The following is a 20,538-nucleotide window of genomic DNA, read 5'->3' as shown; positions in this document are numbered from 1 at the left end:
ACACACACACACACACACACACACACACTATACATAAAATGCAATCCACACCCTACAGTTTAGAGTATTGACTATTTATACCCATGATTGTGTGGATCATGAGAGCCATGACTCACTGGTCCTGTCCATCAGGGGGAGCAAAGACGATTGGGGTGTTGAAATAGAGGGGCACCTGTCAAACCACTCACTCTCCTGTGGATTTTAGAAAATACTTCAAAATGACCCAGAGACACACACAACTTGTGTCACTTCTGAATTACCTGAAGGGAACTCGAGGTTCTTTTATACCTACCAGAGCTCTTCATGGAATATCTGCCCAGCCCCTATCCAGGCCAGCTGCCCTTGTCCCCCCACCCCACCCCCCACGGCAGAATGTCTGGATCCAACATTCCACTGGGGTTTCCACTTAAACTTTGCCCAGCTTGGCTCACTTGGACCCTGAGTATCTGTTACAGGAAGGTTACTCTCTGGGTCCTGTATTGACTTTTTCCCACTGTGGAGACTGTGAGACACTGTGTCCAGTGTCCTGACCTTTAGAAGGAGGTAAGCCTGGAGGGCCAGGGATTTGTTAACTGACTGCCAGTCACCCTGTAAATCCTGGGGAGTTAGAATGGTGTATTTCCCCTGTGTTAAACTCATTGAGCAGAAGTAAAGAAAGAAAAGAGACTTAGACAATGCACTTGACATGGCCCAGGAAGCCCAGGAAGACTGGTACTACTGATGGGGAGGAGGACTCCTAAGACCCAAGTCCAGACAAATAAGGGGAAGTACACTGTGTCCCTAGAAAGAAAAGAGGCCAAGGGATTGATTCCTGGTAGAATGGACATAGGTCATTGCATGGCTTTTTAGGCAGTCACAGATGGTGTCTCAGTGGTGGTCAGTTAGGGCTCCCTGGAGTCGAGATGCTGAACCCTGTGTTCATTCTTCATTCACATGAAAGCTGCCTATGATATCATTCTGAGAGGATTGACCGAGAGTCTCAGATCATAACTGGGCAATGGATATAAATGTTTTTAGCTAGAAAACTTCCCAGAGGGGTTCTCAATGACCACAAATGCAGTGTGATATACTTCCTCTAAGTGAGGCTGCAGGGCACTCCAGCTGCCACAGCCCAGGGTACCTCACCAACTTCTTGCCCAGGAAAATTTTATCTTCCATTCTGACAGCAGGTGTCCTTGATTCCTGAAGGGCAGGGAACCCAGGAAACTCAACCAACATAGATTTAGGCCTCTGTGAGGTCTTCTGAATTGTTATCAATTTCACACTCTCTGTGTGTAGCCTTAGCTCATTGTTTTTACATTGACACCAACACTTTGCTTATCTCCCTGGTTTGCTATTCTATGAAAAGCGAGCACCATGTGGGGTATTCTTCATTTTGCAGTATCAGGTTGAAGATGACTGAGTTCTTATGAAGACAGGAAGGAGTATAGCACACAGTTAGGAAGGGGCCCTACTCAAACTGTCATTTGAAGTTAGTCAGGTATCCTGATTAATACATGCAAATGTTGAAGTGTGATGGACCTCCCATTTTTGACTGCTCTGCATAATGTTCTGGTGAATAGGAATGTGCTCCCAACAACCTTGCCAAAGGTAGCAGCTAGTGCAGTCCTGAATCTGTATGACACTTTCCTTTCCATTATTGGGAGCACAAAGAAAAAGGACCTCAGAATAGCTCCATTTCCCAGACCCAATAAAAATGACCAGTGTCTGTGAAAATCTCTGGAAAACCCCAATCCTCACCATTGCATCAACTTTATAAACCTCAGTGGCCTTGGCTGGTGAGCCCAGAAGAGGATCTCGGGAACTCAGTGTCTATCACATAGACCTCTTCCCTGGGAAAGGAGCTTCCTGCATCATGGCAGGAACCAATGAATACTAGGGACACAGGTGGCCATAATCTGACCCCCATATGTGTTTGCTGTGGGAAGTGCTGGGAGAAGCACCCACATGCTGGGCAGAATGTGCTCCTGGGAGAACTTCAGGATTCCTCAGCCTCTAGCTAGGCAGAGATCTAATTCAGGTATTTTTTGCTTGTTTGTGGAAGCCTAGGAAAGAAGTGGAGTGGTTGACAAGGAGTATGAGCAAAAGGAAGGCTGAGGAGGTGATGGGGCAATAATCTTTAGAAACAGTCATCTTCACAAGTGGCCTTGGAGTACCTGCATCTTTTCTGGAGAAGATCCCTTTTCTGTTGGTGAGCATGTGGCAGGGCATGCTTCCAATGAACAGAGTCAAATTGATCCATTTCTAGGAAGTCACCTAGAAGGCCAATAGATTTTCTTCAAAGGATGCACAAGGGGTCTCTGAAACGCAGGGAAAGCTGAGGTGTCACGGCCAACAGATAGCATTCAGGGAATCCTGGTGTACTTGAAATGAGTTTTCTCTGTGTATAACTATGACTAAGGGAACACAGCATGAAATTCATTAAGAGACATTTTCAAACTGCAAAATTTCCCTGCCCACAGGGCCCTGAGCTCTTAGCATTTGTCCTCAGAGTCCCACTGACTAAGGAACTGGGGGGCCTCAATCCTACTGCCATTTCCCCTCCTCCACTCTCCCCTTTGCTTTGCCTCCATAGTATCTGCATCACAGAGACCAGGCATGAATTTCAATCCTGGTGCCCACATGTCTGCGTTCAAAGGCCAGCCCTTTCTACCAGCTGCCCCTGTGCCAACACACCAACTATTCTGAGATCCACTCCTGGTACCATGTGTGACTGCACCCATCTCCCAGGGTAAACCTCTGGTGCTGTCAACTTACCCTGGACAATCATATGTGACTGGGTTGTTCACCTGTGGACAACATAGGCCAAAACTGAGGCCAGCAGGGCCTCCTCATATTCAAAACATTGCCCACACTCAGGCACCCCTAAACTGGAGGGCCCCAGGGGTATTCTGTGTGGGTGTGGATCATCCTGCTCCATTCCTCATGGCACTTTCTGCCCTGAGGACCACTGTTCCTGCCTTAGCCAGTGGGGGGATCAAAAACTATGGGATCTACTGGCACCTGGGCCTTTGCCCTCCAGCACCACAACCATTTGCCCAGCTGGCCCCCATCATCTTCCCAATGAATGCGCACCAATGGCCAGGTACGTTGTATGTAGCAGGCCCACCCCCCACCTTCCCAGCTGCGGTGCCACCAGATGACTCCAGCAGACCTCACAGCATCTATGAGAACTTCAAGCCCTGGCAACTTCAAGACCCTGGTCTTCAGGCACCTTCCTCAGACTCCCGATGTGGAAGCACTCTCCTGCTTCTTCATGTGAGTGTTCTCCACAGGCTTTTTCTTGAGCTCTGCAAGGAGGAAAACATGGGCTGCATAGAGGAGGCTGGGATGTAGGGAACTGGAAGAAAGGTCCTGAGGGTGGGGGACAAGCTGAGACACCTACATTCCCAGGTGTATTCATCTCACACCAGGGAATAAAATGTGCCTTATCTCAGGGACCCATCACAGTCCTGTGAGTGTAGGCAATCTTTTTTTTTCCAATTATCATCACCATCACATGGAGGACTCAAGGTCAGAGGTGATTCCTGGGGATAATGGGAGCCAGGAATTAAAGTTGGCTGTCTCACTCCCAAAATGGTGCCTCCCCCAGTCATTTCACCTTCCACATAGACCTGATTGTTCCCAGCACAGGGGACATCACAACCACAAGTGGGGTTAGGGGTGCTGGCCCCAAGACAGTACTCTGTGTATACCCATACACATTGTCATAAACTCCTCATTTGGACCCTCTGGTGATGTGGCACTCATGGGGAAGCTGTCTTTGGATACTGGATGGGGATGTTCATCTTTGTCCCAGTTTATAACCGTGCTCTCAGTCCATTCTGTGCACTGTCTTAGTCAGCCTGGGCTGCCACACATGACACTATGGAACATGAGAACAAAAACACAGGCATTCCTTTCTCACTGTTCTGGAGTCATCATTCCTAGATAAAGGGTGTCTGACCCAAAGTCCCATAAAAACTGTCTCTTCTCTTGGCTTGAAAATACAGCTGGCTCTCCTTTTCCCTCACATGACTGATAATTCTTCAGTGTCTCTTCCTTCTCCAAGAAGACCACTGATGCCCTCAGAAGGCCCCACCCTCAGGATCTCATCTAACCTTCTAAGCACTAAAGCCAATCTCCAAATACGATCACATTGGGGGTTAGGGCTTCAACAGGTGAATTTGGAGAATAAAAACATTCAGCACATAGTACAGCATCATTTAGGAATCCAAGCACAATCATACTGGTCAATTCAGCCCTTGGTGTTAAGGCTGGTCTAAGTGTCTTGAAGTTCCAATGCCAATACTTTGAGTTGATCATGATGGGGCAAATGTAACAAAGGTAGGAAGGCATGTTGGCTTGGTAAGCTGAGAAAAGAGAGTGACCTTGTGGATGCTGATCCTGATGAATTCCAGCCCAGTGCTTTAGTCTCTGTCCTGATGGGAGTTCACCATAACCATGGAAGAAGGCCTGAAGAAGGGTGTGCAGGAATGTCAGCACCCAAGCAACTTTGACAGAATGGTCTTCCATGACACTGCAGAAAAGTGAGACATTTTTCAGGGCCCAGATGTTGGGGATGCAAATCAAGTCAAGATGGTGCCTGGCACTTTGCCAGGAGGAGTGATTTGTGAAGTAACACCAGCAAGCCATTAAGATGATGAGGATTCCTTAATGACTGACTGCTGTATCTAGATCATATTAATTAAGTTAAGCTATGTGTAATTAGTTGGGTATATATACCTCTGCTGTCCCGTAATAAAGTGGCTCTCGCTGTTTCAACCTTCACAAGTTGCTTGTCACCCCCCGGTTATTTTGCCCAGCCAGACTGTGGCACCCACAGCCTACTTGTGGGGGATAATTGTTTGAACATCAAGGTCTGGTACAGCCTGTCACCTACCTATGTGTTGGCTCCACCACATCTAGCTCTCCAAATAGTGGCTCTCTCTAGCTTGAGAGCTGGGCATTCTCTCTGCAACAATCCCAGAAACTGCAGCCTCCATACTCCTGATTCCAACTCTGCCTTGAGGTTCAGGATCAGGATGGGGATGTGTAACCAGCCCAGCCAGAGAATATCCTGTTTTGATGGCTCTGTAGAGGGAAAAAAGTTGCATTAAATTCACTCAGGCCACCTGTCTGGGAACTGGCACCTCTTTACAAGGTGGGGTCACTCATAAATCATGAAAGTGACTACTACTTCAACCTAATATTCCAGAAGAGGGTGGCAGTTGGGAGTGCATGGTCAGGGCCATCAAGCACCTCAGATGCCCCAAGGACATGTCTTGTTTTTTAATGCCTTTGCTCTATGTAATCCTTGCCATTCTAACAAGTGAGGGAAGAACCAGCCCTCATGGGAAGAAACTCACTCTTCTCAGTTTAGCTTCCACTTCCACATGACTCCTCCTGTAACCTGGTCTCCCAGGTGATCCTTCCAGGGCTCATGTCCCAGCCTCATTACCCCTGAGTTGGGTCAGGACCCTTGATGTTCCCTCACAAAAATCATACCTCTGACCAGTTTCTGGAACTTATCTGATTGTGTGGTTTCCTGGCAGAAACAGGAGAGAGCCAGAACAAGGGTCAGCTGGGGGACCTGCCTGGGTCCCTCAGAGCTGATGCCCTTCAGGTGCTAGTTGATGTACTAGCACCTGAGAACTGCAGTTCTTCCTATGTAGCAGTTCCCTCCTGGGACTGACCTGACCCACTCCAGAACGCAGCTCCAATTCCTGCCACCAGCTTCTTACTGGTAGCTTAGAATACTCCCTAGCCTAGAATCCCACACAAGCACCTTCCTGGTATGGCCAACCTGATTCTCAGCTCAGCCTGTGCCTCCCTTACCAAAATCCCACCAAGGTTCATGGAGTTTGAGGCTGCAGAGGAGATGGAGAATCTAAAAATGAGCTTTCAGGAGTCTTCCAGTGCCAACCTCCTCCTGAAACTCTGAGGCTGGAATTTCCAAGGCCCCCAATCCCTGAGGCTGTCCAAAAGCCAGATTAGGTTCCCACATTCCCATAGGAGCCCATGATAGTGTGCAAATGGTGACAAAGGCCAAAGCAAGTTGTTGTCCCAAATAAGAACTTTTCCTTCAGTATGGGGGATTTGGTCTTACAAGCAGAACAGCTCCTAGCACCTGAGGTCCTGCCCACCCCAGTTTGAACTGCCTATCGACTGAGCCTAGTACAGAGCTCCTTTCTCTCTTTGTCTGTCCAAAGAAACAACACACCATCCGCCTGGGAATTGAGTCCCGGGAGGATAGAGTGCATGCAATATCAGTCACTCCAAATGTCCTCCCACTTGACTCTCCTAGATGTTGCATCTGGTAAACTTTTGCCTCCCTTGGGTCCTTTGGTCAGGTTGACCTCATGCATGGCATATCAGATAAGGTCCACTGAACCATGCCTACTACCAAGTCTTTGGGTTAAACATGGGATGCCTAATTCACACCCCATTCTGGCCTTCCTTTCCTAGTGTGCACCTCCAAAAAGACCAACCCTAAGGCAAGGTCTATCCACTCATTAGCAACCAAAACCAAGGCACCAGAGACCAAGGTACCTGAGACAAAGGCACGCAAGACCAAGGCACACAAGAACAAGGTGCCCAAGACTAAAGGGCCTACCAACTTTGCCATGTGGGAGCCCTCCCACTTATTCACAGGAGAGCCTGCTGCAAACTTGGGAGAGGAAGTACTGGAGCAACAGCCAATACAGGATGATTTATACCCAGATTCAAGTCTTCTGAGCTATGGGATGAGGACTTTGTCAACAAGGTGGGATGGGCCTACAATCTTGGTGTATACAAGGTTTCAGAACCAATGGAATTGAGCTTCATAGCTTACAATATCAGCAGTGTGTGTGTGTGTGTGTGTGTGTGTGTGTGTGTGTGTAGCTGATAGTTGGGATATAACAGCCCCATGGTGCAGATGAGCATGGGTTCATAACTGCTTCCTCTTTCTCCTAGAATTTTTCCTGACTTGGGGCCATTTCCTCCCAAAGTCATTCTCTCTTCCTTTTCATTCCAGGCAGAGAATATAATTCATCCCCACTTTCTGGAAGAATTACTTTCCTCCAAAGTATATTTAAATAACTAACAAAAGAGATGGAGCATCAGGATTAGGGAGACAGGGAAAGGAGGGTCCCCAGTAGACCAGGTGTAGGAGGTACACAAGAGAATCAGGAACACCTGAGAAACAAGTGTAGGGACAACAGGATGTGGTTTTCACTTTAAAAACTCTACACATCAAGTAACCTTTTGCCACATCCTATTTATAACAGAATACCATACATGTCAAAAATAGAAGGAGGGGAGGGGGGAAAGGGGAAGAACTAGGGAGAAAAGTTCATTAAATTATGTATCTGTATGCCACAAGTCATCCCATGCATTTCTCTTGTGTATGAAACCATGATGTGTCTATTAAAAATAAATAATTAAATAGAAGGAAGACTAAGAGTAGAGGAGGAGGATCAGGGGTGGGAGGAGGGGTTGAATGAAAAATACTGGGGATTGAAATGGAGCAAATGACATTATATGTATTTATAAATATATCAAAATGAACTCCAATACTATGTATAACTATAAAGCACTAATACAAACATTTCAAAAATGTAACGATGTTGAACACAGTTATATTATCTCCTCCATTGTTAACCCAGGTAATATATTCTGCTTTATCTCTTCCTACATCACAGATTCTTTCTTTACCTATGTAAATATTTCTTATATGACAAATGCATAAAATATTGAATGGGTGTTATTAGATGTTGAGGGCCACAACCAAGTCAAGATGGCACCTGGCAGTTTTCCAGGAGGAGTGGTTTGTGAGGCAAAGCCATCCAGCCATTAAGATGATGAGGATTCCTTATTGGCTGACTACTGTATCTAGATGATGCTAATTGAGACAAGCTATGTGTAATCAGTAAGGTATATATACATCTGCTGTACCACAAAAAAGCGGCTCCTGCTACCTTGGGTGCCGCTACCTTGAGTTCCCACTCAGTTTCCCCACAATAAAGCAGTTCCTGCTTCAACCTTCAAGTTGCTTGTCACCTCCCGGTTATTTTGCACAGCTGGACTGTGGCAAATGATGGCCCTTTCAGGGGAACTCCGGGACGCTCAGGGGTAAGTGACAAGGTAAGCTGCCCATCCCTAGAAATAGATAGGATGGGAGGAAAGCTGCCTGTCCCTAGAAATAGATAGGACAGGAGGAAAGCTGCTCAACTCTGAGGAAGCAGATAGGGCAAGAGGACGAATGGCAATTTCAAGAAAATGGAGAAGATTGATACCTTGTGTTTTTCTTTTGTTTTGTCTTAGTGTATTGTGTTGTCTATGTTACGGAAACATGGGATCAGAAGTTAGTAAAAATCAAACTGAAAGGGTTTTAAGTAAATTGCTAAAGGAAGGAGGCACCCCAGTAAAACCAAGAACAGTTAGAGCATACTTTGATAAAAGCCTAGGAACTCGAGTCAGAAAGAGGAAGAAAGTTCAGAGGAGGAAGGATTATCAGGGAAGGAGTTACAATAGGAGGCTGCTACTAATCTCTTTTCGTCACCAGAGGGTGCATGAAGTGGACCGGCATGGTGGCTGCCGCGTGCGCGAGCTGGTCACGGGCACAGCAGGAACTTTCCAGTCAGCAGCGGAGGTGGCTGCCGGCCCTTCCCTGCCCCCCCACCATGGGGCTTCCCGGGGAGGAGGACATGCCCAGCGCCCCTGAAGTTTTGCCATTCCAATGCCAATAACTAATGAGTCATCAGTTTTTCCCTATTTGCTGCAGGTGCTGCCACAGGACATCTAGAACACCAGTTTTCAATTATGGTGATAGCATTTACCTTCAGATGCTTTGGTATTTTACAGCTTTCATTACAGCTGCATCAGCTTACAGTTATTATCATTAAAGGTCCTGACCCAGTGATTGTCTGGAGTTGGGAGTCTGTTTGTGTGTTTCCACAGGGAGAATAGCAGCTGATTTGGATTCCAGAGAGACTAACTAAAGCAATTTCTACAGACCAAAAAGAAGATGATTTGGCTCAAATCCATAACAGCTGATATCCAGAACTCCAGTTTAGCTATCCTTACAACTGTGACAATGGTTCTCCCACACCTGGAGGCTAATGAATAATGAGCACCATTAAGGCCTATTTCCAATGTAAAAAACCTTGAGGCTTACTTGTAGGAATACCTTCAAACCCATATGCAAGTTATAGGAAGAAGGATGAGATATCAAAAGAAGAGTCAAACCCAGGTGATAGCCAGGATGCTTTTTTCAATTTTATTTTTTGAGCTCATACAGACCTAGGTTAATGTTTTTCTGATGAGTTCTATTTTTTTATCAACTGTGGAGTTTTTAAACATTGCAATGGAGATTTCACCTGTGAAAAGCTACAAGGCCTCTACTATTGTGTTATGTGTGCACACTTGTGCTATGTGTTGTATGTTATGTGTGCACACTTGTGTTATGTGTCTGTATGTGCGTATGTCCATATATCATTTATGAGGAGTGCTCATGAAAATTTAAAAAATGGATCCAAATATCTTTTATTCACATGATTTAAACAGTTTAATTTAAATTGGCTAAACAAATGAAAGTATAGATATCTTTATAATTAAGCTTACAATTTTTTCTAGGTGTTCAAAATGTTGATGTCTATGAAATAATCTACCTAAATTCAGAAATTTACAAGGATTGTTTTAAAATATGAACAAAAAAGAAGGTTAACAGATCTGTTTGTTTACTTTTACCTTTCCTTTTTATTATATCTAATAATTTTGTTCAGGATAATGTACTAAATTGTTCAGAAAATTGGTTTCTTAGTGCCTGCTGGAATGCTACACAATTTTCTTTAGCCATCATTGCCAAAATTCCTACCTTCATCCCAGTGCCAGTCACAATTCTCTCTTATTTCCAAAGGGCATGCTTACAAATTCCTATATAAAAAAAATAAAATCCCCTCTAATTCTGAAATGTGATCTCTTATGAAATAGGTTGGGAAGATTCTGAAAAGCCAAAAATGTACAATTTACTTTGAGTTTTTCATGGGCTAAAACTAACATTTGAACTATCACCAAGGTAGTGATCTCTGTGGAGATTTTTATTGCACTCTGAATAAATTGGATGATATGACAATATATAAAGTATATGACTGGGAACTCAGAGCTCAGATAGCCTGATGTATCTTGAGTAGCAAGTCAGGCAACTCAACTCACTGTAATATGAGAACAAAGGACAGTGCCTCTAAAGGGATTTAATTTCTCAGGAAGGGTGTGCACTGTATGTAGGAGGCATCAGTTTACCTTTCAGTGTTTTAAAACACATTGGCATCATTAGTGCAGGGCCATTTAAAGCTCTATAAAACTACAATAGAAAAATCAATGACCAGTGGAGGATACAACTGAGGTCACATGAAAAGGGCACAAAGTGATCAGATAATTCCCAGAGATCTTCTGTGCATTTCCACTGGGGCATCTAATAGAAGAGTGATTATCTAGAATTAAAAATGAACAGCAATACTTCTGCTTTGTTTGTATATTAAAATTAAATCTTCATTTTCAGTATGCCAAAGACATAATCTAAATTACATGAGGATGTAGAAGCATAGCAGTACAAAATACATATCAAAACAAATAGAAAAAAAATCTTACTGTTTTGGATATTTTATCTTATTTAGTCCACTGACGAATTCTGTGATTTAAGTGTTTGTATCTTCATTTTGAAGATAAGTAAATTAATCCTTAGAAAGATTAAATAACTTGCTCCAAGTCAAAGTCACTAAGAGTCTGATCTAGGACTCAGAGAGCTCATTTACTCCCCTTATTCCCTATTTAAGGTTTTGAGAACTCCATGAGTAAATAAATCCAGTTAACATTCTTTAAAGTTTGACACAGTCATGTAAATATTGTTTACCATGGATTTTCCCCCTAAAAACTCAGAGCTGTTATTCTGTATGTGTTGGATAATGCTGCATTTGTCAGGAATATCAATTCTAACTAAATTGAAAGGGTTTTCCAGGGAAGTTGTTTGTAATTCAGTTGGAGGCCAAGCGTACATACCCAAATTACAGAGCATGTCTTGGTGTTATAGAGCAAAAGAGGAACAAATTCATCTTAGCTTCTAAATTTAGGAGGACACAGAGCACCTGGACCAAACCTAATCCTGAAGGGAATATCAATCACCTACTGGTCTCACATAAGATTCTGATCAAATAAAGCAAGTGTCTGTCTATCTAACTAATTAATTAATAGTAAGGACCAACAGAGTATGTGGTAACAAAGCTACCCATCAAAATTTATTCCATACTCTTAATCCTTCTTGCAACATTGATATGTTTGCTATATTTAATAGCGTTTTAAGGCTTAAGAATCTCTGAAACCTTCTGAGAAGGATTTGAGGAATCAAAAGGATGCAGTTTCTTGGGTGAAGAAGGGAAGTTTCTCCAAGGAGGAGACTCAGTGGAGAAGGATAGAGAATTGTTAAGTAACTCTGCCAAGGTCAGTGTCAACTCCAGTTACTGGCAACATGTTTTAGAATATGCACTGACAGCTCAAGTTAAAGTTGCACATGAAGGTTAAATGGAGGCACTAAATTATCTCCTCTCCTGGTTCATTTGGTAGAGATAACAAGAGAGAAGGCTGTGTGCCCTCTGGTACATTCTCCTTTCATCTCTCTCATGCCTTTTATTTCCTCTTTCAGTCTTATGTTTGGAAACCAAGAGCCCATCAACATTTTGTTTGTGAGCTGTTGCAAAAACCCCCAAACTCCACCTTTCTGCTACTACCTCATTCAATTTTCTCTCTCCAGATAGAAAAGTTTCTTGCTGGCCTATATCCCTGGGAATGTTCACCGGTCCTTTAAGCCCAATACTACCCTTCATTTATTTTTCTGCCTGACTATAACAAGCAGCTTTACAGCACATGTGGATATTCTCAGGCTCCTGAAGGTCCGCTGTGTAACCCTATGCAGTTCTAGAGGACTTGACAGCCTCACCTTGCCACTTCTCTTTTCTGAGTTCACTTCCCTGAGGTGAGACCCAGTAGGAAGGCATTCCTATGTAGTCATCCTGGGTGGATGGGCTGTGAAACATGTATTTCTTTAGCCATTGCTTTGTATACACAAGCAGTCATCTAGGATTTCGGTGTTTTTAGTGGGTCTTGGAATAAAGAGTCTGAGTGCAAAAAAAGGCAGTAAGACAAGCCACTTATGGAGTAGAGCACAGAATATAGATTGCCTGTCCTTCTCTCCTTTTGGTAATTCCTAAGGAATAAGTCTATTTTAAGCAGCTCAGTATCTGGCTGGGTTTTATTTCAGGAAAAACTGACAGATAACCCTCAATTTATTTTGAAAACTGCTGCGTTCTGAATTAGCAGCTTAATTGGAAGCTCTTATTTGTTGATTTTCATTAGTTTTCTGGTGTCTCTTTTTGGTCAGATCTTCAGGTCCATTTTTGTCAGAGACTGAAGGATCATGAAGTGAGAGAGCTCTGCTCTGCACACTCACTTCCTTCCATTGTTGCTCCTTTGTGTCTCCTCTCTATGGATTACTGGTCCCAAATTTTCAGTGTTAGTCTAGTGTGGAAATGAGATCCTCTAATCACCATTCCCATAATACTAGGACACTGAGGCTTACACTTATGCTTTTGTTTCCAGGTTAATTCTTTCTAGGGAGGATCATCATGTCATGGTCTTAAACTAAATACTTCTCCCAAAGGTTGGCACTTTTTGTGTGTTATTTTAAGGAAGGCATTTTCTCTCTCTGAAAATGTCACAAAGGCCACCAGTTGAAACAAGTATGATTCCAATCTCTATGGGTATACATTCAAGAGCCTGATTGTCATTTAGGAACTTTGATTTTTTTTTCTGTGAATGCTGTGGCTCTCAAGAGCAATATTATGCATCCATTTCTAATCCTATCACCTTAAACTCTCTTTTCCACCACTCATCAAACATTACTTGTTCTATGTGGATCACAAAAGGATTGAAACCTTCTGAAAATAAATACAAATGGAAAATATACAAATACTCTGTATAAATAGATCACAGAAAGATTGACATTTTGTACAAGGAATACCAAAGGAAACACTTGCAGAGGGGAGTTTTCCATCAACATGTATAGAAAAATAGAATGATCAATGAGACTTTGTTGTTATTGACCTGGGAACACTTGGCTGAAGAAAATGCTCCTCTGACAAATCTAGAAAATGAGCCAAACACCACAAAGAAGAAGTTTGATAAAAATAAAGCCATTTGAGTCCTGTGCACATGTCTGAGGCACTCAAAAGTGAGTAGAGGGCAAGAGTAAGCTTGCAGCCTGCCCTACCCCCATGTCTTCCTGCCTCCTTAGCATTTCTGTCTTTCTCTTTCTTTGTAAAACAAAGGAACCTGCCCTATTTAATAAAGTAGCTGTTTTTCTACCATCTTCAGGAACAGTGAATATTCAGCCCTGAGGAGAATGCAAAGAAGTGACCATCTTTTTACCCTTTGAACTCTTTACATCCATTCAGGGTACAAATGTTTGTCCCCTGGTAACCAAAGTACTTCTCTTCTTGCACTTTTCTTATAAAACCTATTCTGACCTTTGGGCTTGGTTTGGCCTTGAACTTTGTGGAGACATTGACATGTGTACAGAATATTTTCTCCTTGCATGTTATAATAGACTCAATATAATTGGCAGGATATTTTTACCCAGAAAGAATATCCAGTCTAGTAAATTGCCATATTTTAATCTCCTGTGCAGTCATTAATGATTGAGTCCTATGTGAATTTGCAGTTTTGTGTCAGAGGGAAGGTTAGTCTTAAAGTCTTCGATGAAGGGGTGTTATTGCTAATTTTGCTTTCTAAATAATAGGTGCTACTTATAAATACAAAAAATGACAGATTTTTAAGTGGCACTGAATAAAGGGAAAAAGCATTGAAAAATATCAATCCTTGAAGATTTCCTAGAGGCAGTAGTTCTGAAAAAGACAATTTATGCTATTGATTAAAGGAAGAACCCACCACAACATTCAGGAGAACATTCCAACAGCACTAGGTAGAAATTGAATAGAAATAAACAAGTTTTTTTTTTAATCTTAGTCTTAAAATTGATTCTCAAATGTTTTTAATCATTAATTATATTAGAATAAAAATGAATGAGCTTTAAATAGGATTGTGTAAATTGCAAATTAAAAGACAAGAAATATCTGAAATTGGCAATGTCTCTTTTTTTTATTAAATACCTCTTTTAAAAACATCATTAAATAAATCTGGATATGCCATGCTATTTTAAAAAATAAATAAATAATTTTTTAAAAAGAGGAAGAATAATGAAATGTTTGATTTAATGCAAATGATTTATTTGGGTGTAACCAGCATTGAATTTGGAATACATATTTGCAAAGAAGACAAAATAACATAATATGATAATTTAGAACATGTAAAAGTATAATTCCATCAAACTATCTTGTCAATCTAACTAACAAATCCATTCACAATACTTAACATAGGAGAAAAATAGGCAGTTAAGAATTATATAAAATCACTATTCCAGATAATAATACCCTGTGTGAATCATAAAAATATCGACGCAGTCTACCAGAAATAGCCTAAATATGGAGAGGCATCAATGAATAACTGATACAGGATGACACTTATATTTAAATGGAGGACCCAACTATATACCAAGACTAGATTCCTTCAATAGTACATATTCTTCATCTCATTTTTAAAATTTCTTGTGAGATATTCCAGTGACCATTCATTGTATTCAGGATAAAAGTCAAAGGATTTATCTTGTCCTTCAAAGGTTTTCCCAGTATATTGCTTGACATGGACTTAATCTTCCATTACCACCAGTGGACACCAGTGCTGAATTAGATAAGCTGGCTTCACAGGCTCTGACCTGGAGCACCCAGGCCTTGGAAAATTTTGTTTGTCTGCTGGGCCAGTTTCATCCTTTTACTTCTATATCTGCCTCTCAAAATTGACTCTTCATTTATAACCAAATTCAAAATCCATCCTCTTGAATTGTCTTTGTAAAACTGCAGAGGCAAAAGGAACTTCCCCTTTTCTTCTCTCCCCCTAGCAGATTGCTATTAACTCTGTTCAACAAATACATCTAGTCAAGCCCCAAGTGCTTTGTATTTTACCTCTTAAAGCACAGAATGGTTGTTGGCTCCTAGTAAATGTTCACAAACTACTTGTTGAATGGCTGGTTTAATATTTTTGAAATTGTGTTTTCTTCCCCCAAACTGACACTGCTGACAGGTCCCATCTTCTGACCTAAACACAAATCAGGTCCCCATCAGGACATAAAGCCTGAAGTCTTTCCTCCCCTACACTGTTGTCATAATTATCTCTCTGAAACAGAAATCTGGACATGCCACGATATTTTAAAAATTGCCATCATCCCTCCCTCACTCAAAGGCTGAATTACATAGGCTTCATATAACTTCTAAGGTCTTGTGATTTTCTCTTTCTTCTCCAGCCAATTATCTGTAGCTTGCGATTATGTACTTCTTGTCAACATCAGGGAGTTGCCTCTTACACAAGTGCTCCAAAGGCCTACATCATTCAAAAGTTTCATTATTTAATAACATTTCTTCCATGTGAATAAATCTAAACTGTATAGATATCATGGCATTCTGGAACAGTGGATTCACCTTGGAGGAACACGTTACACTCCACATGCCTCTGCCCAGAAGCTCTGTTATTAGTTCATACCAGACATTTTCTTAAATCTACAGAACATGTGATAGTGGTTTGGTGAACTTCTTCCTGTTATTTTATTGCATTCAAATCCTGTTTCAAAGTTTCAGATTTGGAAACCTTACCTCAGGCATTAGCCTGAGACCAACTAGCACTATTTAATGAGGATTTTAGTTATGGTTTTATAGTGTACAGAGAAATAATTTGTAGAGTTGTGGTTATGGTTCATATGCCCCACCAAAATTCATGTTGAAATTTAATCCCCATTGTGAGTTATTAAAAGGCTAGAAATTTAATCCTTGTATGGGATTTGGAAGGTAATTAAGGTTAAATGAGGTAACAGGAGTAGAACTGTAACAAATGGGACTCTGCTTTTAACAAAAAAGAGGCAGATAAATCTTAACTGGTACATTTTTCCTCACCCTGTGATGCCCTACACCACTTTGAGAATCTATAAAGAGGCTCCAACAAAAAGAAGAACTTTTCCATTTGCAGCACTTCATCCTTAGATTCCCAGAAACATGAGCTGGAAAAAAACTTTACTCTTTGTAAATTACTTTGTCTGTGGTATTCAGTAATAGCAACAGAAAATGGACTAAGATAATTATGCACACTAAAATTATAGAATGGAAGTCACCAAATGCATTCACAGAAATTTGAAGGTAAACTTTGACAAAAGAAGGGAGAAATTTCTCTGAATCAGCTAAAGTGGTCACATGAAATTGTAGAAACTCTTAACTCAACAAGGTTAAAGTTAATAATCTTTTACATTTAGGAAATTTTTCACTTTTCAATTTTTGTTCATAAAGTAATAATTTATTATTACCTCTTAAACTTTGTTACACTAAATTTGCATATCTGGATTTATATAAAATGAAATGGCATTGTGTCTATATTTTCCTAGTTGTCTTGCCATGATGTTGTTCCCTACAGCCTGGAGTTCATATCAAACATCCCACTATGCCACATCTCATCCACATTTCTTCATTTGATTCCTCTGTCACTCCAGCAAGTTTCCTTCTCCATGTGGGGTTCATTATTTGTTCTTGTATTATGTTTCCCCATGCATAACTTTGCCATTAGCTTTATACCCATCCTACAATGAAGATTATTCATTCATTCTTGCTATCTCCATAGTGAGTACAGTGTGTGGCACATATGTATTCAATTAACATTTTTCCATAATGGAAGTCGTATGATACAGGTGTTTAGTCAGATTTTCATAACTGTGAAAAAATTCTGAAATAGGTTCGCTTGCTGGCTCAGCAGCGCTCTGAGGTGTGTGGGGCATCGAGCCCCCGGGTTGGTAAGGCAGGCAGCTTCATGAGCCACGTCCCCAAAAAGCTGTCCATACTCTCGCACCTTACCTCTGAGGGTGCAGCCCAGACCGCAGCGGCCTCCGCAGCTACTTCCCGCACGCACCGCCCGCCTAGCCTGCACAGCCCACCTGAGCCACTGGTGCCTGAGTGGTGGGGGGCTCCGCAACCATGGCAACACGTGCTTCATGAATGCCATGATGCAGTACCTCAGCAACACTGAGCTCTTTGCCGAGTACCTGGCACTGGGCCAGTACCGGGCGGGGTGGCTGGAGCCCTCGCCTGACCCCAGCAGCTCTTGGGATGCAGCGCAAAGGGGCCAGGGCGAGAGGAATGACTGGCCCCAGATGATGCCTGTTGTTGCCCACATTGCAAGCAGTTGCAGCTGGGGAGCATCACACTGAGCCTGTGGACTCTGCCTGCTGTGTTCATCATTACACCTCAAGAGGTTTCCACAGGAAGGAGACAGGAATGTAAAACTTCAGAGTATGGTCAAGTTCCCCTTGACTGGTCCCTGTGGAGGCAGCCCTATGGACTCAGGAGGGACCCTGAGGACTACATCTATGACCTGTATTTTGTGTGCAATCACCATGGCACCACGCATGGGGGGCACTTCACAGCATATTGTAAGAACTCTGTGGATGGCCTCTGGTATTGCTTCATTGACAGTGATGTACAGCAGCTGTCGGAAGACGAGGTGTGCACCCAGACAGCCTATATCCTCTTCTACCAAAGGCAGGCAGCCATTCCATTATGGTTGGCTAACAGCTCAGTAGCTGGCTTCACAAGTTCTTCCCTCTGTGAGTACTGGGTGAGTGGACTTCCAGGGAGCAAGCAAGCCAGTGAGACTTCAGCAGCCTCTTCCAGATGCACCTCCTTGGCCTTGCTCTCCAAGTCCATGGAGATGACAGGGGAAAGGAATGAAGATGAAGGGGAAAGGAGTGAAGATGATGGTTGCTTTTCAACTTGGCCATTTGTGAGGAGTGTCCAGATCCAGAGCTTGTCCTCCAGATCGTCTGTGACCAGCTCCTTGGCTATTAATGAAAATTGCATGAGACCTTCTTGGTCCCTGTCTGCGAAGCTGCAGATGTGCTCATTCTCAGAGGACTTGGTCTCAACAGCTCTGCCTCCACCTTAGAGAAGAGGGAGGCAGTGGATGATAAGGTCTCTCTCCACCTCTTTCTTTGGCAACTTGAGGAACCTTTCCAGCAGTTATCAGGAAGCAAGTGATAATTGCAGAGAACACAAGGCTGTGAGCCAAGCTCCCCTGGCTGTCATGGAGAGTGTGTTCAGAGACAAGCCAGATACCTGCAAATTGAACTCCAGTGTTGTAGATATGCAGAGCAAAAACTTAGCACAAGGGCATCGCTTACCTCCTGTCTCCCATGCATTTGATAACAATAAGCATATTGCTTAAATGGATCAGAGTGATTCCGTAGACAGCTCTCCAGTCAAAGAAGTGAAATCAGGCCACCAAGGCTCCCTCACAAAGAAACCAGAGAGCACCCCAAGTGGTCCCCCAGCTCCAAAGGCACTTCTGAGCCAGATAAAAGCATGTGGAAGGGGAGAGCAGCCTTGGCAAGCCAAGAATCATCTCTTTGAAATACATCCCCTTCTTCTCCTGTTCCTGTAAAAGTTTCTCTAAAGCCTTCTTGCTCTCAAAGCAAAGCAGATTCTTCCAGAGGCAGTGGAAGGCACTCATTCCCTGCTCCTGCCCAGCTCAAAAAGGAGTCAACCCCCAAGTCCCATGATTCCACATCATCTCCCTCACCACAAAAACAGAAATTGGCTTCTGCACTCGATTACATTGCTTTCTCTACATCTGCCAAAAAACAATACAAAACAAACAAACAAACAAACAAACGCTCAGGCTCTGCTACTCAGGGCCCCTTCCCTCTTGGGAAGAACAGGACTTCAGACCAGACATTGAGTAGGGAGGGCTCCAGACAAAGCCTGGGATCTGACAGAGCCACTGCCACCTCCATCTCCAAACCCAGCTCCCCTCAGGTGAGCCAGGCCAGAGCCAGGGAGGGCAGAGGTATTGGCAATCATGTGCGGAGCTCCTCCATGGCCAGCCTGCATCCCCCAGCATGAGCATATGGTGTGGTTTGAAGAGGGACAGCAAGTCTGAGGACGAGAGGCTGTCCTTCTTCAAGTCAGCCTTAAAGCAGAAGGAAACTAGGTGGTCGACGGACCTCGGCAAGACAACTTTGCTGTCTAAAAAGACAGGTGGAAGCTCTGCTAAGTTGGACAGTAAGAGTGCCATGGATGACAAGGCCAAGAAAGGCCACCAGCCTCCAGGCCCCCAGCAGCCAAATGCACATGCAGATGGAAAGGAGCAGCTTGTCTCCAATGACCCTGCCTCCACTAAACATTCCCTGCAGAGAGGGGAAGAGGAGCAGCCAGGCTTCTCATACTTCCTTTAAGGGCAGGCTCCAAATAACCTGACTTCCCCCACTAGGCCCCACCTCCTAAAGGTTCCACCATATCCCAATAGCGCCACTGGCTGGATACCTGTGGACATTCAAAATCCAAAATATAGCAACGGGTATTTTTGTGCTTAAATATCTGCTAACTCTAGAGATGGAGATTATGAAGAAGAGGAACTGGTACCCTAGGTCTATAACACAAAGCTCTGTACATAACTATGCCTAATGTTATGTCTGGAATTAAGTTGATACCATTACTCATAAGAATTGCTGCAATTTACCTGTTAATATAGTCATGTTTCACATTAGAACATTTTAGTCAACACATCATACAACTGTGGTTCCATAATATTTTTAATTTTTCAAATTTTGTACATAAAGTAATGTTTTTTTAATACTGAAAAATTCCTGTGGCTTAGTGATGTCATGGCTATTGTAACTTTGTAGCACAATGTACTACCCAGATGTTTGTGGTGGTACTGATGTAAACAACACTGACAACTCTATATAAAATGATAGCACATATATATTATGTATGATACATAGTACTTGATAATTTAAAAATGACCATAAATGATTTATGCATTTACTATATTTGGTATGTTATATTAGAAGGTACTCCTTTATTTAGAAAAATGTTTACTGTACAACAGAATACCATGTTACACTAGCAGCAACTTCATACATCTTGTATTTACCACATCTCTTGATTTCATGAACAGGCCACATCGAATGTTTGGCTCCTATCATTTAGGTTTATATTATGTTCATTCTGTGATGTTCAAACACTATCTAAATAGTCTTCCAAGATTTGACTATGCGGTATCATTAGATATCACTCATATCTAATTTCTAATGTCTCCTCTCTGCCTTTTTATTTTATTTTTTTTCCTTTTTAAAATTTTTTCTTAGTTAATAGATCTTTATTTTATTTATTTGTACATCGTGTTGAGAATAGAATCCAGTGCCTCACACATACTAAACTAAAATTCAAAATGTTCCTGTAAACGAATGCTTTTTGTGGGCAAGGGTACTATTGCTGAGCCACAGTCCCAGTCCATCTCTGCCTTTTTATGAATAACATTTTTCTTCCCCTCTCCCATGAATATTCATCATATTTTTCCTGTTTTTCATTCAAAGCTGCA

General features: G+C 42.4%; 1 pseudogene; it reads left to right on the top strand.

The window, feature by feature from the left end:
- The first annotated feature begins 2,925 nt into the window (after positions 1-2,925).
- On the top strand, positions 2,926-19,390 carry LOC143638270 (ubiquitin carboxyl-terminal hydrolase 31-like; annotated as a pseudogene).
- Positions 19,391-20,538: the final 1,148 nt, after the last annotated feature.

The sequence above is a fragment of the Callospermophilus lateralis genome, chromosome 19, assembly GCF_048772815.1.
Source record: "Callospermophilus lateralis isolate mCalLat2 chromosome 19, mCalLat2.hap1, whole genome shotgun sequence".
Lineage (NCBI taxonomy): Eukaryota > Metazoa > Chordata > Mammalia > Rodentia > Sciuridae > Callospermophilus > Callospermophilus lateralis.
This window is presented reverse-complemented; position numbering and strand designations above follow the sequence as displayed.